This window comes from Canis lupus, chromosome 8 (assembly GCF_048164855.1).
Source record: "Canis lupus baileyi chromosome 8, mCanLup2.hap1, whole genome shotgun sequence".
Lineage (NCBI taxonomy): Eukaryota > Metazoa > Chordata > Mammalia > Carnivora > Canidae > Canis > Canis lupus.
The window spans coordinates 49,253,919-49,280,215 of NC_132845.1; positions in this window are offsets into that span (position 1 = coordinate 49,253,919).

A 26,297-nucleotide genomic window follows, 5' to 3' on the forward strand; every position below is an offset into this window, starting at 1 on the left:
CTACTCTTCCTCCCGATTCTCCCATTCCGTAAGATTTCTTTAACTTGAGTGTGTGTTGCCTCACTGTGTACTTCTGGCCCTGGGCTTGCTCAAGCAAAGGCAAAGCCTATAATTTGTTTCCCTTAACAGAGCTGAGGCAGACTGGGTTTTCAAAAACAACTTTACCCAATACACGTAGAAAACAAAAGAGAAATTTGAAAGGGGAATTTGAAAAATGTCAAAAGCATTTTTTTTTTTTTAAAGCTTACAGAATACCGAATTCTGATCTCATGAATTAGCTTGAACTCAAGGGATCACAAGTCCTGTCTTAGATCCAGGCATTTGGGGTAGTTACCCTGTGGCTCAGATAGCATCTCCCAGCATTCTTGTTTCCTGACTCATTAATTGTCATTGATGAGACCATTGACCAACTCCACCAGGGGGCTGTCTTCTTGGCCCTGCTACCATTAAAATTACGAATGCCCCAGTCCCATCTTATTGGACGCTTGGTTTCCAGCGCTGGGCTCAGAGTTAGGTCTCTGACCCAGATAACTGAGAAATGATTTCTCAATCCAGGAGAGATCTTTCCTTCTACACAAATGGATGTGACCCTTATTATCATCCACTAGTATAACCATAACAAAATAACCATAACCCTAACCTTCAGGTAAATAATCAACTATTATTAACCCTAACCTTCAGGTAAATAATCAACCATTATTAAATGGTCAGTGTAGGGATGTAAAGAGAGTAACCAACATGATGATAACTATGTGAAAAGAATCATGATCGAGCACCTGGGTAGCTCAGTGGTTGAGTGTCTATCTGTCTTCTGCTCAGGTTGTGATCCTGGGGTCATGGGATTGAGTCCCACATCAGACTCCCCGCAGGGAAACCACTTCTCTCTCTGCCTATGTCTCTTGACTCTCTCTCTCTGTGTCTCTTATGAATAAATAAAATCTTAAAAAAAAGAAAAAAGGATCATGGTTTACTTGGGAGTATAATAAAAACATTGATAATCAAGTTCTCAGAACATTTAGTCCTCTTCATCATTCAATGCTTGAACAGCACCTATGACAAGTGATCAGTGGAAAGCTTGGATATTACCAAAGGAAGCAAAGCTATCTAGCTGTTGGTTAGTGGCATAAGCAGTAGGTAATTTGAAATCATGGTGCCCTAGATAATCAAGGAAGGCTTCTTGGAAGAGATGCCTAAGCTGGGTCCTGAAAGATGAAAAGTCACAAGATCAAAGGTCTGTAAAGTGGAATGTGGATGGTAGGATCAAGTGAGATGAGATCTTGAAAGACAAAGCCAGGAAAAAGCCTTTAAGTTCTAACATAGAGGAAAATTTCCATAGAACACTCCTCAACTTTGGATAATGTAAACGCTTCTAGCCAGCTTACTTGTACTTCAAAATTATGAGTGATTTGCAACTTCTTAGTCTTTTTCATTTGTAGGAAAATTATAGTGGTACCTTTTTATCTACATCATGATTTGGTGAGACAGAATTAGGCAATGTGAGAGTTTCCATATATTTAAAATGTTCTGATACCACATTTGAGAGAAGCATGTGAAAATATTTTCCTTGGACTCTGTGCAGAAGGTGATTCAGTAGACAAAGTAATTGACTTCTTTTCTAAAGATTTACTTATTTAGAGACACTTGGGTGGCTCAGTGGTTGAGTGTCTACCTTTGACTCCAGTCATGATCCTGGGGTCCTGGGATTGAGTTCTGCATCAGGGAGCCTGCTTCTCCCTCTGCCTATGTCTCTGCCTCTCTCTCTGTGTCTCTCATGAATAAATAAATGAAATCTTAAAAAGAAATTTATTTATTTGAAGAGAGAGAGGTGGGGGGAAGGGGAGAGAGAGAGAGGGAGAGAATCTCAAGCAGACTCCCTCTGAGTGCTGAGCCCAATGTAGGGCTTGATCTCACAACCCTGAGATCATGACCTGAGCAGAAATCAAGAGTCAGATGCCTAACTGACTGAGCCACCGAGGTGCCCCCAAAGTAACTATTCATTTACCCACTCTACAGTCAGTGAATTTGGCCTTTAGGGCGTCATACAAATGAAGGATGCTTGAGAAATATTTTTCTCATTTGTATGGATGCTTTGGGGGCCCAAAAAGAAAGTGTTTCACATTGTAGGACTTCATTAATAATCATAATTTTGGTTCTTTAATTTGAAGAAAAATGTATTTCATTTCTTTTTTTTAAAGATTTTATTTATTTATTCATGGGAGACACACAGAGAGAGGCAGAGACAGGGAGAGAAGCAGTCTTCTCACAGGGAGCCTGATGTGGGACTTGATCCCCGGACCCGGATCACGCCCCGACCTGAAGGCAGACACTCAACTGCTGAGCCACCCAGGTGTCTCTGTATTTCATTTCTTTCCAATAAAATACATAGATGAAGAAGTTTAACTTTGGTATTTGAGGTTGTATCTAAATAGGGCCCCCAGATCAATTATGTTAACCACATCCAACCAAATTAAAGGTGAGTAGTCTCTTCTATTGAGATACATTACCCAGAACTACAATTTCTAACTCAACTATCATTGGTATATACTTTATTTATTTACTGTTTTTCTCCCAATGATTGCCATCCTTTAGAATTTGTTTGAAGCTTTCAAAAATATTTTTTGCTCTGTGGGTAATTTACTTTCAGTTCAGTGAAATTTTACATGGATTTCTACAGAGTACGTGCCAAAACAAATTCTACCCAGAACACACTTAACATATTCTGGGGGCAGCTTTCATTCAGAAATTAGATTTGTCTTCTGAAAGTATTAGAAAGTTAGTAGATTTTTGTATGAAGATTTAGACTTTGCATTGGCTACATTCAATCTCATTTTACCCAAAATGTTTGGAATCTAAAGGAACCAAGTCACAGAAAATGCAATTTACAAACTATTAAAAGGGGTGTCTGGGTGGCTCAGTTGGTTAAGCATGTGACTCTTGATCTCAGCTTAGGTCTTGATCTCAGGGTTATGAGTTCAAGCCCCACCTTGGTTTCCATGTTGGGAATGGAGCCTACTTAAAAAACAAACAAACAAACAAACAAACAAAGAAAAAACCTATTGAAAAATTTTCTTTTAATGCTGTCAATAGCCAATAAGTGAAAGGAGAAATCTGGAGTTCAAAGATCAAGTATGTACTTGGAGTTTAAAGGTTACAGACAAAGACAGCTATGAATGGTAGCCAAGTGACCAGAAGAGAGTAATTAATTATTGAGTAACATTTTGGGTATATATAAATTTAAAAACTTTCCCTGTTCTCTTCCTCTCTGTAAGTCTGTCTTTTCCTTAAATAAATCTTTAATTCATCCATATATTCTTCTTTCTCTGTTGAATGGCTACATCAAACTCCCTCTGTCCTTCAACCCTTCCCCCAACCAAGATCACCCAGACACTCCAAGACAGAATAATTGTGATGAGGTTAGGGACCAAGCATGGCAGCCATGCTTTTAGAGAGGTGGTAACACAGGGTCCCTCTTTGGATCAGCTCTAAGGGAGAATTTTGAAGTGAAATATTCTGGATGCAGCTTCCATTCATTTGGTTCATCTTCTGAAAGTATTAGGAAGTTAATGGATTCTTGTGTCTTAAGATCTAGACCTTGCATTACCCATTTTCAGAGATGCCCTTTTCCTGCAATCTCTTTGGCTATCATGCTGTATCTTCCAGATTAGTTCTCGTTTCCTATTCTTGCCTCTCAAAACTCCCATTCTCTTCATGTGGCTGATTTCAACTAGATGTGGAGTAGTTTATGAAGCTAATTTACTGAGATGTGGATGAGAGCCTTTCTAGCTGATTTTTTTTTTTAATTGCTAACACAAATCTCTGGGTGGAATTTCAGGAACTATTGGCATAGCAGGAAGAGGTGGAGAGAAGAGGATGTATCTTTGGCAGAAGACTCCTGAAACACTTTCTGCGATGCCGTTCACTTCCCGTTGGCTCAGAACCAGCTGAGCAAAGATCATCACAATGTATTGTGAAATTTCCATGATGGGTAGTCATTATCTATTTGCATATTTGTGTTCCCTTCCAGACTGTGAGCTTCTAGAGGGAAGAATATATTTTATTTATATTTGTATCTAAAGTGTCTATTACAATGTCCAACACACAGCAGAAACTCTGTTAACACTGTTGAATGTGGGATGCCTGGGTGGCTCAGCGGTTGCGTGTCTGCCTTTGGTTCAGGTTGTGATCCCAGGGTCTGGGATTGAGTCCTGCATTGGGCTCCTTGCAGGAAAGCCTGCTTCTCCCTCTGCCTGTGTCTCTGCCTCTCTCTTTCTCTTTGTCTCTCTCTCTCTCTCTCTGTGTCTCTCATGAATAAATAAATAAAATCTTTAAAAAAGGTCACTGTTGAATGAATTAGTGTAGTTTGTGAATTTATCATCTGTTGCTTTTTGCTGGTGTTGAGAAACCTGCACTGATCTCACTTTTTTGTTGTTTTGTATTTATTTGTTTGAGGGAGAGGGAGAAGCAGATTCCTCCCCTCTGAGCAGGGGAGCCTGAGCAGGAACTTGACAGGGGGCTGGATCCCAGGACCTTGGGATCATGACCTGAACCAAAGGCAGATGCTCAACCACTGAGCCACCTAGGTGCTCCTGGACTATTCTCACTTTCATTTTCATCCCCAATATGCAGGCAGCTGTCCTGTTTTAAGCTCAGCACAGCCTAGACTTTCCCCTATTCCAGCTTCAGGCTCAGACATTTATGTCTTCTTAGGGATGCTTATGACTTTCGGGCTTTAGTTTCCTGTGCCCAACTTGCACATTCCCTCAGAAAGGCATCTATTCACACCTCTACAAGGGCTAGATTGTTTGCCTTTGAGAATAGGTAGAATTATGGTAGTTGGACTTTCTCTGAATCACTGAGAAACATTTTCTAATGGTTAATTATGTGTCAACCTGACAGGATCCTGGGAGAGCTAGATATATGGTCAAACACTCTGGGTGTTTAGAGAGTGTTTTTTGATGAGGTTAGCATATAAATTGATAGAATGAGTCAAGCAGATTACTCTCCCTAATGTGGGTGGGCCTCATCTAATCAGTTGAGAGACTGAATACAAGACAAAGGCTGATGTTGCCGAAGTAAGAAAAAATTCTTCCTGCCTTCAAACTGGGACACTGGCTTTTTTCCTGCCTTTGGACTCAAACAGAAACATTAGCTCATTTTGGGTTTTGAGGCTGCTGGCCTTCAGATGGGATCTACACCATCAGCTCTCTTGGTTCCCAGGCCTTCATACTTAGACTGGACCTAAATTATCAGCTCTCCTCGTCTCTAGCCTCCAACTCACTGGTAGAGGGATTTGCCTCCATAATCATGTGAACCAATTCCTTATAATACCCCCCCCATATATGTACATCTCTTGGTTGTATTTCTCTGGAGAACATTAAACAATACCTCTTTGTTTATATATGTTAACATTTCATAGTTTGTGGTTCATGCATTGTGGTTGTCTGTGGGCGATGACCACCAGCTCATAACTATTATGGAATTACACAGAACATTATTTTCTGGGACCCCTGAAATCATAATGTGTAGGTAGGTGGTCATCCACCCTAATCCACAGCCTCTCTATTAGGACCATAAATCTATATGACCTGAGAATATTTCAGCCAGTTAGCCAGATAATTGCCAAATAATGGAACTGACTGCGTGTTCACTTTAGCTTGACTGTGGATGGATATGTATGTTGTGAATTCTATGAATGTTGGGGGCTGAGAATGGAGTCCAGTTAGACTGAGACCTTTAAGTGCTCAATGGTGCTCTTTCTTTTTCTTCTTTTTTTAAAAGATTTTATTTATTTATTAAAAAAGATATTATTTATTTATTCATGAGAGACAGAGAGAGAGAGAGAAAGAGAGAGAGGCAGAGACACAGGCAGAGGGAGAAGCAGGCTCCACATAGGGAGCCCAACGCAGGACTCGATCCTGGGTCTCCAGGATCATGCCCTGGGCCGAAGGCAGGTGCTAAACCACTGAGTCACCCAGGCATCCCTAAAGATTCTATTTAGTTAGTTGAGAGAGAGAGAGAGAGCGCAAGCAGGGGCAAGGGGCAGAGAAAGAGAGGGAGAAGCAGACTCCCCGCTGAGCAGGGAGTCTGATGTGAGATGCAATCGCAATCCGAGGACCTCAGGATCATGACCTGAGTTGAAGGCAGATGCCTAACTGGCTGAGCCACTCATGTGCCCCTTGCAAGTGCTTCTTTAGTGAAAGACTCAGTCAATGTGACTGATACGCCGCCTCTATGCTAAGGTCAAGTTGGTGGTCAAACACCTGCCATGTGAACATTGCCTTTTTAGTATTTGTGATGAAAAGCTGTATTTGTTCATCTTCTAATCCCTGGGGTGAGTACTATTCTCCCAAACTACAGAGTTAGGATGTTCTTTCATATTTGGGTCAGGAAGTGTTGTAAGGGCAACACCAGTAGCTTTGTTTTTAAGTTTAAATTTTATGTATAAAACATGTATATTAAATTTTTGGTGTATTGTGATGTAGTATATATGAGAAATAAATGAATTTTAGTTAAGTACAGTAAATGACTCTGGCTATATTGTGTTATTGGTGGTATGAATATTCTTGGAAATATGTAAAGGAAATGAGATTTACCCTAATCCTCTTTATTACAAATATGAAATTTATGCCCTTACTTTGGATTGAGATACAAGTTGTCCTTATTCGTTTATATGTGTTCTTGTCACTTACTTAATTCTTTCCAAATGTTTGGCTTACTTCCTATGTATGTCCATACAAACATACTCTCAAAGAGCTGAAAATTTAGAATTGAAATCTTTCCCAACTGGTTTCTCAAAAACCATTCTTTTTGAGCAGAAGTAGGAAAAAAATTGCAGTATTAAGATCCCTTTTACTAACACTGTAGAGGCAAATTTGAGCTTCAACTTCAAGTTACTAAGGCTACTTTTGCACCATTTAGAGCTGACTTGGCTCCTTTAGGCTGGAGTATGCTCTTCTCTTCTTTTGTGATTTATATTCTTTCCTACTGTCTTGACTGAAATAGATTTCCCAGAACACACTCAATGAGAATGTGTTCATTCTCAACTGGGAATATGCACTTGAAAAACATGTTGCATTGTTCTGAAGTTCAGTTCAGCAAATATTTGCATGTCTATTCTGCTTATGAACGTATATATTCGTATGCCTCAAGGTCACAGAGGTCTTTTCTTGGCTACTCTTGCTGTATTTACTGCATCTGCATTTTAGGTTCCTTTTTGTTGTTCAGTATAGACTCAAACTGTTGTGGGGGTGTCTGCACAGCTTAGTAGGTTGAGCATCTGACTCGTGATTTTGGCTCAGGTCATGATCTCATGCATCCTGGGAATGAGTCTGGCATGGGGTGATGGGCAGTTAAAGGGGTGGGAGGTCGGGGGGGCGGGGAACTCCAAGCTCAGCAGGGAGACTACTTGGGATTCTCTCCCTCTGCCCCTCCCCATGTGCATGCTCTCCCTCTTTCTCTCAAATAATAAATAAATATATATATATATTTAAAAAAAGATCTGTTGTGGGTAGAAGAGAGACACCCCCCCCCCCAAAAAAAAAGACCCTTGGGATGCCTGTGTGGCTCAGTGGTTGAGTGTCTGCCTTTGGCTTGGGTGATGACCTTAGGGTCCTGGGATGGAGTTCCACATCAGGCTCCCTGCAAGGAGCCTGCTTCTCCCTCCGCCTGTATCTCTGTCTGTGTGTGTCTCTCATGAATTAAAAAAAAATCTTAAAAAAAAGAAACAGACTCTTAACTATAGAGAACACACTGATGGTTACCAGAGGGGAGGTGGGTGGGGGGAACGGTGGAACAGGTGATGGGGATTAAGGAGCACACCTGTCATGATGAGCACCAGGTGATGGATGGAAGTGTTGAATCACTATATGATACACCTGAAACTAATATACCACTGTATGTTAATTAGCTGGAATTAAAATTTTTAAAAACTGTTGTGGATATAATGGGAATAGTAAGTAGTCATCAGGAAGTGAACTTGGGAGTATGGGAGCCAGAATTCCCTTCCATGTACATGATGCTTGCCTTTTAATTCTAGAATTTGAATGGGGATGGACCACATGGAATTAAGCTACACATAACATTCAGGTTTGTTAAATTTTCATGTATCATTCTCTCTGAATGTCTTCTGTGTAACAGTTGTAAACAGGAAAATTGAAATAAAAACTAATAAACCGAAGTAAAAATATTCCACATTCACTTGGCTTCTTTAAAGATTTATTTATTTATTTATGATAGACAGAGAGAGAGAGAGAGAGGCAGAGACACAGGAGGAGGGAGAAGCAGACTCCATGCCGGGAGCCTGACGTGGGACTTGATCCCAGGACTCCAGGATCGCGCCCTGAGCCAAAGGCAGGCGCCAAACCGCTGAGCCACCCAGGGATCCCCTCACTTGGTTTCTTTAATAGCAGGTTTCCATATTGAAGATCAGGAGAATGTTTTAACATTAACAACAACAAAAAAAAAACCCCACATTTGTCCATGTCCATGTGTTCACAAGAACTTGTATAAATTCTTGTACATTTTGGCCAGTTTGTCTTATTTCATTTTTTCGCTATTGAAGAAAAGTTGGGGGGGGGGCATCAGTTTATGTGGTTGGATGCCAGAGAAAATGCTTTAATAATATTTGGAGGTCTTAATAAAGAAACATGAAATATTATGTTAATATACTGAAAAGTAAGATATAAACCTACCAGGCAGAAATTATAATCTGTCACATTTTTGCAGACTGTTTTTACTCCATAATGATAAATAATACCAAAATGAGCCATGATTTCCAGGCTTTGGGCCAATAATGAATTTGTGAGAATAGTGTTAGAGAATTTCCTGCAGGTGATGTGTGAAAATTTTGAATAGAGTTAATAATTCCAAGTGGTTTATTTTACCTTCTGGGAGGAATTAATAAAATGCGATATGTACATCTTGAGTCATTTCTCAACAGTTTGGCGCAATGATGCTTTCACCTGAAGAAATGAAAATTCACAAGGACAAAAAAAGTGTATAAAATGGTCAAATGTAAGACAAAGGCTCGAGGAGGCAATTTTTAACTGCAGATGTGTAGAAAGAATGATGAACGATACTCGTAAATGTTTTTACAAGGGAAAATCAGCAATTTCTGTATTCCTCCCCCCTACTGTAGACTGGTTTCTTCATGGTCCTGTTAGAACAGCTGACATTTGCTCATGTGTCCCTTCCTAGGATATTGTGTCTTTGTCTCTTTTTTAAAAATGCAAATTCTGAGATGCCTGGGTGGCTCAGCAGTTGAATGTCTGCCTTTGGCTCAGGGCATGATCCTGGGGTCCTAGGATCGAGTCCCGCATCCCTGCAGGGAGCCTGCTTCTCCCTCTGCCTGTGTCTCTGCCTCTCTCTCTCTCTGTGTCTTTCATGAATAAATAAATAAAATCTTAAAATAATAAGATGTAAATTCTGCTCATAAATCCCCTTGGTGGAGGGGAGTGGGCCTAGGTTAGTATTCATTCCTGTGCTGGCTCTGGTCAGTATGGGCTCTGAAGGCTCTTCTCCAGGGTTAGGGAAAATAGGGTTGTGCACACATGGTGACTTAGCAGGCTGGGCCATGATGGAGCCACACACATGTCCATCTTGCTGGAAAATGGACATGCAGGCAACAAGAACTGCCATGTAGATAGATTCTGTGCATGGACCAAGGCCAGTGTTGGCTTAGGCAGTGATCAGTGCCACTTCTGAATATTGACCTAGCTCCTCCTTGCTGAGGAGGTCTGATATTCACTTCAGAGGATGGCCTTTCAATGCTTACTCAACTCCTCCCCAGACAGCGTCTCTCTCTCTCTCTCTCTCTCTCTCTCTCTCTCTCTCTCCAGCCCCAGAAATCTCTCTGCTTGGTCTCCCCCTTCCATTTCACCTCCCTCTACCTCCCCGGGTGAGGTAATCTGAGTCTTCATTGATTCTCCACAAATCTATTAATCATTGCCAGAATTTATGCCCTGAGTCCTTTGGGACTTTATTTTTGATTCTCAGAGGTAAATTACCGGACCATAAGAGGTATTTAAAAGTCATCCTTCCATGAGTTTCCAAAGCTTGTTTTGAAATCCAGGAGCTAATGATTGGACTTCTGGGTTATGTATGGTTTTTCACTGCGTCTTCCTTCCTCTGAGCTGCTGGGGCTAGGGAAGGGCCATGCATACAATGCATGATGGTAGAGAACTAAAAACAATTCACTAGAGTACCTAACTACTCATTCATCCATGTATTCCTCCCCCTTTTTTTTGAAGTAGGCTCTCTGACCAGCATGCAGCCCTGTGCAGGGCCTGAACTCACAACTGTGAGATCAAGACCTGAGCTGAGATCAAGAGTCAAAGGCTTATCCAACTAAGCCACCCAGGCACCTCTTCCATTTATCCATTTATTCAACAAATATTTATTGAACTGAGTACCTATTCTGTGTTTTATAGTCCGTGTTCAAAGCCCAGTCCTAAACTCCTTGCCCTAAAGCCATCTTTGTGGGATGCCTGGGTGGCTCAGTGTATGAGCGTCTGCCTTTGGCTCAGGTTGTGATCCTGGCATTCTGGATCGGGCTCCCCATGGGGAGCCCGCTTCTCCCTTTGCCTATGTCTCTGTGTCTCTCATGAATACATAAATAAATAAATCTTTTAAAAAATAAAAAAAAATAAAGCCATCTCTGCCTGGTCTGGTCATTCCTATACAGTTCTTTTCACCTGACTCTCAGAGCGTTTACAGTCTGTACCCCACAACGCAACACTTAATGACATATTATTGTGTATTGTAAGCTGCCTTACGTATATTACATTTTCTTCCAACAAAATTGAAGCTCATTGAAGATAAGGAGTATATTTTAGGTTGGCTCTGTATCCCTCCAGCCCAGTGCCTTTGCCCAAAGGGGTTCAAGAAATACTTGTTTTATTTCTGTGTAAATGGGTACTAACATTGGCATTGATTGCATTCATGCATAGAGAGCTCCTAAAATTAAAGAAAGCTGATTTCTTTGATATTGCTATCTGGCATAATAAGTAATATGCCGCTAGATCTCAAGCTGGTAGAGAAGGAAGAGGAGAGAAGGTGTAGGGTGGGAATTAAGATCAAGAGCAATGGTTCTCAGCTGGGGATGAGTTTGCCCTCCAGGTAGGGCTCATAGATTTAGCAAATAAAAATAAAGGGCACCCAGCTAAATGTGAATTGCAGATTAACAATGACTAATTTTTTAGTCTAAATATGTCCCAGAGGTTGCATTTGGGGACATATGAATAAAAATGATTTGCAGTTTATCTGAAATGTATATTTAACTGGAAACTTCCAGCACTTCTGTGCTTTATCTGGCAACCCTACTGCCAGTGGTTATATGGCAATGTCTAGAGACATTTTTGGTGGTCACGACCTGGGGATGTGGGAGGTGCTACCAGCATCTACTGGGTAGAGGCCACGGGTGCTGCTAGACATCCCACGGTACACAGCCCCCAGAACAGAGAATTGTCTAGCCCCAAATGTCAGTTGTATCCAGTCGAGAAACTGTTCTACAGGGTAAAAAGAAGCTAGTTCCAGGATATTTTGTCTTAGGGGGACTGTGAACACAGTGCTGAGGGTCTCTGACCTTTTTAAGGGAGGGTTTATAGAAATGTTAGAAACTTGAAATGTGTGTGTATATACACACATATGCTTTTCAGGTATATACATATACATATATGTATGCACTCACGTAGGTGTGGCTTCAAAATACAAAAAAAAATCTTGGAAAATTAAAATGCATACATTTAAATGTCTTGAGACAATATCATGTTTGCTAGTCATCTGCAGTTCAATGTACTAATTTTATCATCTATGTTAAATGGGGGATGTGGGTGCATTTTAATACGTTTAACACTATGTAGGGTAACCCTCTAAAAGAAAGAGTGTCCAGATTTTACGGAGGTTTAAAAATAGCTCTGCTGAAGTCCAAAATATTGTTTCTGGGTTGGTGCATGGAAGGAGAAGCATGAGGTGTCAGGATATAGAGGATACTGGAATATTTCAGGATATAGAGATACTTAAAGATTATAGTTGAAATAGCCATGGAATACTTGTTGAAAAGCACAGGCCAATTAAGGACAGAAATTAGAGGCAAGGAAGAAAATAAGGAAAAGCTTTTCTGGTGCAGCTGGCTGGCTTAGTCAGTAAAGCATTGCCCAATTCTTGATCTCAGGGTCATGAGTTCAAGCCCCATGTTGGACATGGAATCTACTTAAAAAGAAAAAGAAAAGGCTTTTCTGCGTTATTACAAATACAACATAGTTTGTTGTAGAGTGCCCCAAATCCTACCTTCTTTTCCAGTCGTCAGATGAGTAAGCCATTTTATGTCCCTCCCCCGAGAATAAACCCTTGAAATGGCTCTTTATCTCATGCTGAAAACAAGCCAAGATTCTTACAACAGTTTGGAGATCCAACCACATACCCTAGTGTCTTGACCCTCTGACCTTGGTTCTTACATTTTTTTCTCTTCCTCACATTCTCCAGGCATATTTATTATACCTGTTGCTGTGTAACAAATTGCCCCCAAAGGTAATTACAACAGACATCTATTCTTCCATGGAGTTTCTGTGGATCAGAAATCTGGGATTGGCTTAGGTGGGTGGTTCTGGTTCAGGGTCTCTCATGAGATTATAGTCAAATGACAGCTGGAGCTGTGGTCTGGGGACAACAGACCGAGGCTGGAGGATCTGGTTCCCAGCTCACTCACACGACTATTGGCTGGAGGCCTCAGGTTTTCACCAGGTAAACCTCTCCATGGGACAACTCCCAACATGGCTTTCCCCAGAGTCTGAGACCCAAGAGAAAGGACATTTGAGAGAATGTCAACATTGTGTATGACTTAGCTGTCAAGACACACTTCCACTTTTGCCACACTCTGTTCTAAATCCAGCCCTCAAGGGTGTGAATACCAGAGGCAGGGATCATTGGGGGCCATCTTAGAAGCTGGATACCACAGGATCTTTGCATAAGCTCTTCCATATGATAACCTCAGGGCCAATTCTCTCAGGTTCCTCAATTCTTTGCTCTGATATATCTTCTCAATAAGGTCTTCTCCTACCACCTTGGTTAAAATGGTCATGAGTCCCCTTTCCCCATCTACTCTTCCAATCTTCCTTACTCTGATCTACATTATTTTTCTATGGCACATAACATCTTTTATTATTCTATATAGTTTATTACCTTTATTGTTTGTTGTATGTCTCCACCATTCTCTTCCCTCGAACTCAAGGTAGGCTATTGTCTATATCCTTGTCTATTTTGCCCACTAGTGTATCTCAAGCTCCCAGAAAAACAATTGGCACATAACGGGCACTCAATAAATATTTTTGACTGACTGAATGAATAAAGACCATAAGTAGAAATAGTTTATTTGAAAATTAATTTATGGGGCACCTGGTGGCTCAGTCAGTGAAGCATCTACCTTGGATTCAGGTCATGATCTTTGGATTGAGCTCCACGTCAGGCTCCCTGATCGGTGGGGAGCCTGCTTCTCCCTCTCACTCTGCCACTAACCCTGCTTGTGCTCGCTCCCTCTCTCTGTGTCAAATAAATACATAAAATCTTAAAAAAATAAAAATGAATTTTAAATTTTCTGATGTCTCAAGTAAATATATAGAAAGTGTATCAGAGACTCTTATGTCAAAAGGGAAACTGGAACTTAATCAAGTTTAGCCTTCCACAGGATAGGAGAAGATAGAAATGAGAGATAAACCAGAAGTCTTTTAATAGATGCATGCGGGTGAGAAAGGACAAATCTGGCCCACAGAGTGCTTTTTATGGCACCCACAAGGTTTAAAGACTTGGAAGATTTCATACTAAAACTCTGGGTTTCTGGCATCTCCTAAAAAAGGGGAAGATCCAGCCCCATGGTTGCTGTGGTCCTCCAGTAAGCATTGTGCAATAGTACCCGCCTCCATTAGAAAGTTCACCATTGACTTCATATCCTATGGTCTTACAACACGCTCAAGGTATTTATTTCCATCACCCACCTGGCCACTGTAGCCATGAGTTTGTGCAATCCCGGTTTCTGATGATACACTATGTTGGTGACATTGGCTAGAAAACCACACATGGCTTATTAGCTTAGTTGATAAAGAACATAAAACCATGAAGGGACGGATATGGTGCTGTGACAATATTCCTTGTATCTGTCTGCTGGTGTAATGAGGAATCTGTCGGTCAGGGATGGTCTAATTCCATCTTGCTCACTATTTAGCACATCATGTTATATTAATAGTGGTAACATTTGATGTGGTACAGTATGATTCAGATTTTCTATTCCACTTCTCATGGCAACAACAAATGTTTTCCTTCTGAGTCAGCATTACCTAGATGCTACTGCTGACCAAAATTAGACCATATATTTTCAACCACATAAATATGAGCAGTTGAGAATTTTCTTAATATTGATTGCGTCTGTAGTTCATATAATTAGCCTATGTTTATAGTTCTGTGATCTATGTATGGCTGCTACAGAGCCAGAAGGGGAAATGCAACAGCATTTTCTCTGTTATGCAAGCATCATTACATTATAATGAATAGGTAATTTTAAATTGGGCTGATGAGTCATATTACAGTAATCCAATATTTCCTGTGTAAAGTCCCTGAGGTTTATACAAGGAAATTTTTTCTAATAATAAGAGCAGAGATGATGAAGCATGTGCCTCTCAGCACCTCCTTCTTTATTTACTAGTTATGTGATCCTGGGGAAGGAGCTCAACCTTCCATAGCCTCAATCTACTCAGGATTAAATGAGATTAACTATGTGGAAACTCGAAGAAGAGTCCCTGGAACATAACAGGATCGATCAATGTTAGTGCATTTTTTTTAATAGAGATTGATTCTTAAGATCCACTAAATGATAGATGAGCCTTTCTCTTGAGAAATTTATTTTCCTGTGTAGTAGGGGATTACATATCGTTCACACACAGGACGCTTCTGGGATAGACGTAAATGAGGAAAAGAAAAAGATTGATCTTACTCCTTTCTACTCTCAAGCCAGGCAAAGCAGACCATGACCCCTTACTTGGCATTTCTTTTCTGCACTGACAAAAAAATTCTAGCAGACCCCTAAAACATGTACTGGCATATATCGCATTTTTAATCCCAGTCTATAATTCAGCTAAATCTAGCTCGTTTAACTTACTAATGCCATGAACCAGCAAGAGTTTATGTTTTCATGTTCCCTAGAGTCAGGCAATCCTCTTTTCTTCTGGTTGACACAATTTCTACAACTCTATCACTTTGTAGTCACCATTCCAATCTTTAACATTAGCTCAACAAATATTTAAGCTGTGGCCCAGCCACTGTATGAAGCATGAGGGATTGAGATAAGAGAAGGACCTTGTTCTCAAGAAACAGACTTGTAAGCAAAATAGAGCTCTAGATTTTAAGAATTGAGTGATTTATTAAACATTTGTTGATATTTAAATAATAAAATATCTTTATCATTTAATAGAGGTTTTTTAAAAAAGATTTATTTATTTATTTGAGAGACAGAGGGAGAATGAGTGGGGGAGGGACAGAGAGAGAATCCCCAAGCAGACCCCCAAGGAGTATGGAGCCCCATGTAGGGCTTGATCCCACAACCCATGACATCATGACCTCAGAAGAAACCAAGGGTCCCAGGGCACCCGGGTGGCTAAGTGGTTGAGTATCTGCCTTTGGCTTGGGTCATGATCTCAGGGTCCTGGGATTGAGTCCCACAGGGAGCCTGCTTCTCCCTCTGCCTATGTCTCTGCTTCTCTCTCTCTCTCTCTCTGTGTCCCATGAATAAATAAATAAAATATTTAAAAAGTAAAGCAGAGTTGCATAGATTAATTCAAACATTCCTCCTTTACCATTTGTAAGAGCTATGTTAGCCTAGTGAGGCTATCCCATGCTGGTCAACAAGTCCTGTTGTCCCTTTTTTTTAAAAAAATTTTTTTATTTATTTATGATAGTCACAGAGAGAGAGAGAGAGAGGCAGAGACACAGGCAGAGAGAGAAGCAGGCTCCATGCACCGGGAGCCCGATGTGGGATTCGATCCCGGGTCTCCAGGATCGCGCCCTGGGCCAAAGGCAGGCGCCAAACTGCTGCACCACCCAGGGATCCCTTCTGTTGTCCCTTTAATGTCACTTTGGTCTAGACCTCCCTTTTGATCTCAGTGCCATTGTTCCTTTCAAGACCCATTGTTTCTCATGTAAAGCCTTGCTACTCAAAGTATGGTCCACAAACCACAGCCTCAGTATCATGTGGGAACCTCTAAGACTCTCATTTAAGACTATCTGAATCAGAATGCCTGTTCTAGCACATAAAACTTTGAGAAGCACTTTTATATTTTACCACTAGAGCCTCCCAACTGATATCCCTGCCTCTAATTTTATGTCATTTCCAATCCTCCACCCCATTCTCCTGGGTACCATCAAATGACATTTCAGAAATACTGACTATGCCTCTCTTCTGCTAAATATCAGTGGTTCCTTCAGTGGTCCCTCGTGGTCTTCTGGATAATCTATAAATTCCTTTGACCGAGGCGACAAATGTGACTTTTTTCTGCCTGGGCAGTCTCATCTCTTGCTGGTACCTAACTCATCCCTCTACTACAGCTTAGTTGTAGAATAGCTCAGTGGTTGAACACACGGCCTTTAGTGTCATACAGACTTAGGTTCAATGCCTGGCACCACCTAGGTGACTTTGGGAATCTCACTTAACCTCACTGAGGTGGTGCCTTCATCTGTTAAAAAGAAGGGAGAAAGGGGGCACCTGGGTGGCTAAGTGGTTGAGCATCTACCTTTGGCTCAGGTCATGATCCCAGGGTCCTGGAATTGAGTCCTACATCAGGCTCCCTGCAGGGAGCTTCCTTCTCCCTCTGCCTATGTTTCAGCCTCTCTCTCTCTGTCTCTTATGAATAAATAAATAAAATCTTTAAAAAAAAGAAAGGGGTGAAAAGGCAAGTGTATAAGAAAAGCTATCTCATAGGCTTGTAATATGCACAGGACCCAGAGCTCAGAGTCCGGCACAGAGCAAGCTCTCCATACAGTAGCCACTTTTGTTTGGACTTCCCCAAACTCACTAGACTAACACATTTGTATCTTTGCACTTGCTGTTCCAGCTGCCCAGAAATCTTTCTCTCTTCCCTTGATAACTCTTATTCATGCCTCAAAACTTAGCTCAGATGTCACCTCCTCCAGGAAGTCTCACTTGTCACCTTCTTCATCTAAATCAGTGCTTTTTGGCATTTGTGGCTTACCTCTGTCATAAGTCTTTATGGGCATTGAGTTACACATGTATTTGTTTAATAAAATGGGGACATCATATATATTAACAAATGTAGCTTGTTTATAGACAGAACCTAGCAAAATATGGCATCCCCAGGGAAATAAATATACAAGATCTTAGTTGAAACCAGTATGTTCCTTCTCATGAGGGTTTCCCAGTACATGCTTTGTGATGCATGGTTTTAAGAACCTTGTAACTGTTATCTGACAAGAGGGTTCCTTGTTCAAAGAAGTGTGGAAAACACAGGGTTAAATGGGGCTGAACGGTTCTCAGAGCTTCTAAGATGTTAATATCATAACAAACCTCCAAGAAGGTGATATATTATGCATTGGCCACCTGCATCGGCCCACAGTTTTCTGCCAACTACTGAACAACACTTCTTCATGGCTGAACCCTGGAATCTAGCACATTCCCTGGCACTGAATTCATGCTCACAAATATTTGTTGAAAGAGTAAGGTTAAATGTATACTGCATTGTCCAGGGGAGACATCACTTGAACCGAATTTGTTCAACGGTAGTAGAAACGGAGAGGAAGGGATAGACTGTAGGTTAATTGATGTAGGTGCACTCCAGCTGATATCAGCAAAATTTGTAGGTCAAAATACACATTTTCTGGCTTGAATGACTGGCTGAAACAAAAATGTCATCCACCGTGGTTGGTTTTGGAGAGAAGGGATTTAATTTGAGGTGCTTCTGGGACATTTATTCTAGTGGAGCTGTCCAACAGAGTTGCATATACACATCTGGAGATACAGATCTGTGAACTTTCAGCACCTCTATTCACTTTGCTATTTAGTTTCCGTCAACCTTTTCCCAGCCTCGATGATGATGGAAAATTGAAGAGAGTAGAATTGGGTCTGTATCTACATAGTCAGTGTGGATAGGGTGTAAGGATTTTGCTCCCTGGATGGAGCAGTATTGTGGAGCATCCAGAAATATCAGCCCCATGTGCAGAGGGATGCTCCTGAATCATTCCGCATGGAACAGTCAAGTGAATATGGACACAGCACAGAGCAGTTGTGTTATGATGTGCTTATGAGAGCTATACACAAATCAGGGAGCTTTTAATAGACTTTTCTTCCATTTATTTAGTTTATTTGTTCATTCAACAAATATTTACTGAGTACCTACTGTGTGCCATTCAATCTTCCAGCTCTGATGATTATTTATTGAGAGAGAGAGAGAGAAATAGAGAGAGAGAGAGAGAGGGAGTGTGTGTGTGTGTATGTGAGATTAAGCATGAGCAGGGAGAGGGACAGACAGGGTGGGGGTGAGAGCAAGCAGCAGACTCTTTGCTGAGTGTGGAGCCCAACTTGGGGTTCGATCCCAGGACCCTGAGATCATAACCTGAGCTGAAGACAGACATTTAACTGACTAAACCACCCAGGCACCCCATGTAGTACACACTTCTGGTGAGTATAACTTGGCATGACATCCCTGGAAGATGGCTTAATAAAAGGCATCGAGTGCCTTTGATGATGTACACATCCTTCGACTCAGCAATTTCAGGTTTAGGAATTCATCCTAAGGAAAGAAAGGATGTCTACAGAGCTTTAACTGCAAGACTATTCTCACAGTTTTCTTGATCATTCCAAGAAGTTGGGGGAATAACCTGATTTCCTCAAAACCAAAGAGACCGGTTATGTAAATTATTCTTCAGGCAGTGGGAATGCAATGGGGGTTTTTAAGCACATGAGTGGCATTGAGTGTGTGTGAGTGTGTGTGTGTGTGTGTGTGCTTCAAGATAATTTTAGAAGCAGTGTGGAGAATGGTCTCCAGTGGGAAGAAAACAGAGAAGATGTTTTTTGCAATAGTCTAAGTGAAAGATGATGCAGAAGTGAGCTAAAGCAAGGTAGTGGGAATGGAGGGTACGGTTGGATTTGGGAGAGGTTCCTAAGGTCGAATCAGTAGGATTCGTTGACCGACTAAGGTGGAGGGAGACTGTAGAATACTGGAGAATGAAGTACTGAGGAAAAATATGAGATTTCTAATTCAGGTGGAGCAGGTTTGGGGGAAGATCTAAGGAGTCTGATTTTGAACATTTTCAGCTTGAGGTTATAAATCCCTTTTCCCGGCCATTGCCATGGTGATTCCTGGAGAAGAAAGGAAAGCTTTGAGAGGTGGTGTGAACTGTGGGTAAGTGTTTGGCCTCTGGAACTGGCAGGCTGAGATTGAATGCAGGTCCTGCCACTTATTAGTGAGCAGTTTACTTACTTATTAGTGAGGAGCTCTCCAAGCTACAAACCCCCATCTTGTAGGATACTGTTTGGAGTATAGAGTTAAGAAGGGTAGTGCTTGTAAAGTGTCCACTATATAGTAAGCACTCAATAAATGTCAGTTGGAAAAAAAATAAAACAACTAAAAAAGCACCATAATACAGGGAGAGTCCCCATGCACCCTGGGGATTTTTCTCAGCCTCCCTCTGTACCCTACACAGGCATGTAGCCTTGGCTTCTCTCATAATAACTTCATGTCCCAGCAGGGCCGAAACACCTGATCCCCTCTCCTTGAACAATTCGTGCAGAAGCACCATCCCCAGCGCTCTAACAGATGCAGGATTTCAGATCCTAAGTCTTGGGTATATATTTCCTTAGCTTCCTTTCTCTCTCCTAAGCTTCCTTCAAGAGCAATACACAGTGTGCTTTCTGGAACTCTCTTTAACTCTATTTGCTCTTCCAAATCCATTTCCCTCTTTTATCAGTTTTCCCAAGACTGCTGGGTCTTTCCAAGAGGTATGGGGGAGGGGTGTGTGTGGAGTGGAACATTTCGGAGAGAGACAGGAGCTGCAGATGGAGATTAGAAGCCATTAGAACAAATGATAATTTTAACCAGGAAGGGGGTGAAGAATGAGACGAGAAGAGCCAGAAGGGGATGAACACTTGGCAAACCATAACTGAAGGGGATCAGCATTGGGAGAGGAGCTCCTGAGGGGGATGGCACAGTGGAGGCTGGGGTCAGGAGGACCAGGAAAGAACCTTCCTAGAAGCCAGGTGGGGGTTGGGAGTTTAGAGTGGGGTCTGCCTCACAAGGTTGTATTTTTTTGGAGAGATTAAGTAGGATGATGATTGAGACAAAGCTATTGGATATGACAAGAAATAGAGCATCAGGGATCTTAGAGCCGTTTCAGCTGAATGGAGAGAAGTGACTTGCCCAAGGGTCACGAACTGGTAAGTGGTATGGCTAGAACTGCACACACACTAGAATGTTAGTAGCGTCTCTTGGTGTGTGTGTCTGTGTTGGAAACTAATGATGTGCTATTTCATTGTGGAAGAGATGAAACCTTAAAACCTGAACTCATACTTACATGCTTACTTCAATATTCACTTCTCCCTAAACTGGGAGGAGGTCTATTGACACATTTGGTCCATTGTACCCCATCTGTATTTATTTTAGATGCCAAACAAACACATCCGGATTTGCTTTATAAAAGCTTATGAGCTCCTAAGACATTGATCACAGGCTTTACAAACAGAACCAACAGAACAACCTAGTTCTGATGAGAGAAGAGAGTTGTGGTCCTCCCAGCTCTGCGTGATGAGAAGTGTCCATTTCTGGTTTGGAAACAACCTTCCCTGCCCCCAAGTCCTAGGCAACCACTAACCTGCTTCCTTTCTCTATAGATTTTCTATAGATGTGCTTCCTCTATAGATAGACATCCTCGGCATTCCATACAAATGGGATCATACAATACACATGTGGTCTGTTAGGACTGGTGCCTTTCACTTAGCACAGCATTTTCTTTTCTTTTTTTTTTTTTTAAAGGTTTTATTCATTCATGAAAGGCACAGAAAAAGAGAGGCAGAGACAGAGGCAGAGGGAGAAGCAGGCTCCCCAAGGGAAGCCTGATGTGGGACTCGATCCCAGGACTCTGGGATCACACCTTGAGCTGAAAGCAGGCCCTCAACTGCTGAGCCACCCAGGCGTCCCAGCACAGCATTTTCAAGATTTATCCACATCGTAGGGTATTATCGATGCTTCATTCCTTTTTATTGCCAATTATTGTTTCACCCTAAGAACATACCACATTTTATTTGTCCATTTGTCCACTGATGGACATTTGCATTGTCTCTAACAGCTCAAGGATAATGCTACTATGAACGTTCATGCACACAGTTTTATACAATCGTATTTTTTCATTTTTAGCAGGATTGGAATTGCTGGGTCCTATGGTCACTGTGCTGACCCTTTTGAGAAAGTGCCAAGCTGTCTTCCAAAGTGCCTGTACTGTGGTACATTTCCACCAGCAACACCTGAGAGGTCAACTTCTCTACTCGGTGACTTTTAATAAATCTCTGTTTTGTTTTGGAGACCTCACTGGGTAAATACCCCAAAGGTGAGAACTCCATACCGTCAGCCAGCACAATGTATTCGTAGTAATAACAATAAAAAGAGCAAAGACAATGACAGCGACCACTTGTACTGGGGACCTCTGATGTAGTGTTGCACGTGGTCTCATGTCACCAACATGCCAGTCCCCGGGGATATTGTCATTAGAGGCTTAGAGGTAAAGAAAGTGAAACTCAGAGAAATTAAGTGATATGTCACACAGGGTAACACAGCTGACAGGTGGCAGTGTCGGGGCTTGAACTCAGATGCTCCAGATATCAAAGCCTGTGTTTTTGAAAATCATGCTGTTCTGATAAGTTCGGTGTCATGTACATTTGCAAATTGTTAACACACCGGATAAAGTACCAAATTACCAAGCTGATATTACATTATTTTCCCTTTCAATCAACCCAAATGACAGTTATAAAAGTGTGTGGCACTGGGCCCCGCTGCCGCCCTGGCTCTTTGTAATCATCCAGCATCCCCTACGAGTCTGGCATTCCCAGAAGAGTGAGGCACTGAGCCAGGATGAGAAGCCAGGGCTGGAATAGACACTTAATAATTCCACGCAGATGGTTACTTCAGCCAGTTACTGAACTTGAAGCATTACCACCCCAGACTAATGCAAACAGACAGGGTTCTGGGCACGGCTGTGGCAGGGCTCGTTTTGTCCTCTAGGATTATGGAATTGTATTACTCACACATTTTTAGAAATAGAATTCATCTATCTTTCAACAATGACACAGCATATGATCAGTAGAGATGATTGGAGAATTCAGAAAATTAAAAAGGAAAAGATTTCCCCCAACCCTCCACTCTTAGAAACGACCATTATTAATATTGTTGTGTGTTTGTTCTTCATCTTTTTATTTTCCATGCATTAAAAACATTATTGATTTTTTTCTCTGATTATAAAAGTAACACATACACCTTGTGGGAACATTGGAGAATTCAAACAAAACATTGTTTATCATCTCGACAGTTCACAGGTGGTCACTCTTAATGCTTTGGTACGTGTCATTTCAATGTTTTCTTTTATTGGATATGTGTATATATGTGTGTATATATGTAAGCAGATAACAAACTTGGGATCACAGTATTTTTCATTTAATTTCCACTATTATCATTTTATGAAATACTTAATATGTTTGAGATTACAGTGTACGCTTGATCTTAATCAAAAGATCAAGAACAATAGCCCATACTTCACATTACATTGTGTATTCCACTTTTCCCTTTTATGTTCATAGAACATTGTGTGATAATGTTTAATATTTCAAATATTTCTTAGGGTAGATTCCTGAGAGTTGAATTTTGGGTCCAAGGGTTCTGGCTACTTTTCTTTTCTTCTTCTTTTTTTTTTTTAAATTACATTAATTTTAATTTAATACAGAAAAGTAGAGAGAATAGCATGACAAAGATCCCTGAACCTACTGACCATTTTAAATTTTATTTATACACCCATTTGTTTAGTTTTTTTAATTTTTATTTTCCTTATTTTTAAAATATTATTTATTTTAATTTTACTTCTATACCCTTGTATTTAATTAGGCTTTTTTTCCCCAGAGATTTTATTATTTGAGAGAGAAAGCATGAGCAGGGGGAGGGGCACAGGAAGAGGGAGAAGAAGACTCTCTGCTGAATAGAGAGCCCAATGCGGGGCTCCATCCCAGAACCCTGAGATTATAACTTGAGCCAAAGGCAAATGCTTAATGAACTGAACCACCCAGGCATCCCATTTAATTAGTTTTTAGTATAGGGATATAATTTCCATATAGTAAAGGGCATATCTCTTAAGTGGCTTTCCCAATGAATATCCATATTCACATATATATCCATATAAAAATATATATCCATACACACCCATATCATCATGTCATCAATCATTTCAATACATTTCTAGTATTTTAACAATTCTCCTTCTTGCTTATTGTTCAGTAACCCCCTAAAAATAACCACTATTCTGATATTTATCACTACAGGTAAATTTTGTCTGTTTTTGAACTTTATATGGATGGAATTCCTCAGTATATACTATTCTGTGTCTGATTTCTTTTGCTTAATATTAAGCCTCTAAAAGTCATCCCTTTTTGGAGTAGTTTGATCTATTCCATTGCTGTGGCTCCAATCACAAAAAGAATATGTATATATCATAAGTGTTAGGGAGGGTGTGGAGAAATTCGATCCCTCATGCATTGCTGGAGGGAATGTAAAATGGTTCAACTACCGTGGGAAACAGTTTGCTGTTTCTCCAAAAGTTAAACATAGTATTGCCATATAACTCAGCAATTCCACTCTTCGGTACCTTGAAAGAGGTTCTCGAACAGACAGTTTTGTGCAAATGTTCAGAGCAGCACTGCTCATCATAGCCAAAGGTGGAAACAACACACATGTCCATTAATGGATGAATGGATAAGCCAAATGTGGTGTATTCATACAATAGAAGACCACTCGGCTGTCAAAAGGAGGGGAGTACTGATTCACACCCCAGCATGGACAGAACCCTGAAAACAGTATGCAAAGTGCAAGAAGCTGGACACAAAGGTCGCGTACTGTATGATTTCATTCTTGTGAAATGTCCAAAACAGGCAAATTCATAGAGGAAGAAAGGACTGGCAGTTGCCAGGAGCTGGAGGGAGAGGGAATATAGGATAACTGCTTAATGGGCATGGGAGTCTCTTTAATTTAAGCAGACTCCCTGCTGAGCAGGGAGCCTGAAGCGGGCCTCAATCCCAGGATCCCAGTATTATGACCTGAGCCAAAGGCAGATACTCAACCACTGAGCCACCCAGGTGCCCCTATGATCTTAGGAATTTTTAAAATTTTGTTTTTTTCTCATTCAGGCCTTTCATCTCCCTGTGATTTGTGTGTATATATGATCGGTAGCACAGGGTTGACATTTTTATTTTAGTTTTCCATTTGGTTAGGCAACCACCTCACCACCATTTAGTGAAGAGTCTATCTTTTCTGTATTTATTCATAATGCCTCCTCTGTCATATACCAAATTTCCAAATACATGCGGATCTATTTTGGGGCTCTCGATTTCCTTCTTATGTCTAAAGGCTTTCCAATAGCTTTTTGTTAAAAGATTTTATTTATTTATTTGAAAGAGAAAGAGAGACAGAGCATGAGCGGGGGTGGAGGGGAGGGGAAGAGGTAGAAGGAGAGGGAGAGGGAGAAGCAGACTCCCTGCAGGGAGCCTGAAACAGGCCTCAACCCCAGAACTCAAGATCATGACCTGAGCCCAAGTCAGTTGCTTAACTGACTGAGGCTTAGTTTATTTTAAAGTCCTATTCCCTATAGAGATCATAACCTGAGCTCATTCTTTAAAAGAAATAAATCTTTAACAAAAAGAATCCAGTTTTTGGGGTTTTTTTATAAATTTATTTTTTATTGGTGTTCAATTTGCCAACATATAGAATAACACCCAGTGCTCATCCCGTCAAGCACCCACCTCAGTGCCCGTCACCCAGTCACCCCCACCCCCCTCCCACCTCCCCTTCCATCACCCCTAGTTCGTTTCCCAGAGTTAGGAGTCTCTCATGTTCTGTCTCCCTTTCTGAGAATCCAGTTTTTGTAATGATTATTACTTTTTTTATTTCTTAAATACATTTTAGTAATTTGCTTCTTAAAGTTATCTATTTCAACCAGTTAAAAAAAAAACCTTCCTGTATTAGTGTTATGTCTCCTTTTTCATTCCTAATATTACTCATGAGTGCCTATCCTGGTGAGTCTAGAAAAGTTTTGCCTTATTTATTTGTATATTCCCCCCAAGGAATCAGGTTTTGGTTTTGTGGATCTCCTCTATTGCTTCTTGAATTTATGTCTTATCATGATGATTTTCTTTTTTCTGCTTCACAGTTTTTATCTGTTCTTTCTTATTCTTTTTAAGTTCTATTTCTTTCTTTTAGAGAGAGACAGAATGCAGGGAGTTGGGAGGGGAGAGAGAGAGAAAGAGAATCTCAAGCAGACTTTTTGCTGAGCACAGCTAGACACTGACACTGGGCTTGATCTCACGAACCTGAGATCTTGACCTCAGCCCAAATCAAGAGTCAGATATTTAACCATCTGGGCCACCCAGGTGCCCATCCCTTCTTCTTTATTAAAGTCTTTTGAGTTGAACACTTCACCCATTTTTTAAACCATTTTTAAGTGTATGTCACTGGTATTAAATTCACTCATTTTTGTGCTGCCATCACCACCATCCATCCCCAAAACTCTTTTCATCTTGTAAAACTGCAAATCTGTACCCATTAAACAATAACTATCCTCCCTTCCCCCAGCCCCTGGCAACCATCATTCTACTTTCTATCTCTATGATATCTGACTACTCTAAATACCTCCTGTAAGTGGAATCACACCGTATCCGTCTTATTTATGTATGTATGTATGTATGTATGTGATTGGTTTATTTTGCTTAGCATACTGTCCTCGAGGTTCATCCATGTTGTAACATATTGTGGAATTTCCTTCCTTTTTAAGGCCAAACAGTATTCCATTGTATGGATAGACCACATTTGCTTATCTGTTCATCCTAACCCACTTAGTCTTATGTTTTTCAATGCAGGCATTTAAGGCTCTACATTTGTTTCCATCAAAACTTATACGTTTTAATATGTGGTAGTCTCAGGGTTATTCAAGCTCTAAATATTTCATGATTTTCATTGTTATATCCCTTTTCTCTCATGGGCTATTTAGAAGTTTATTATTGA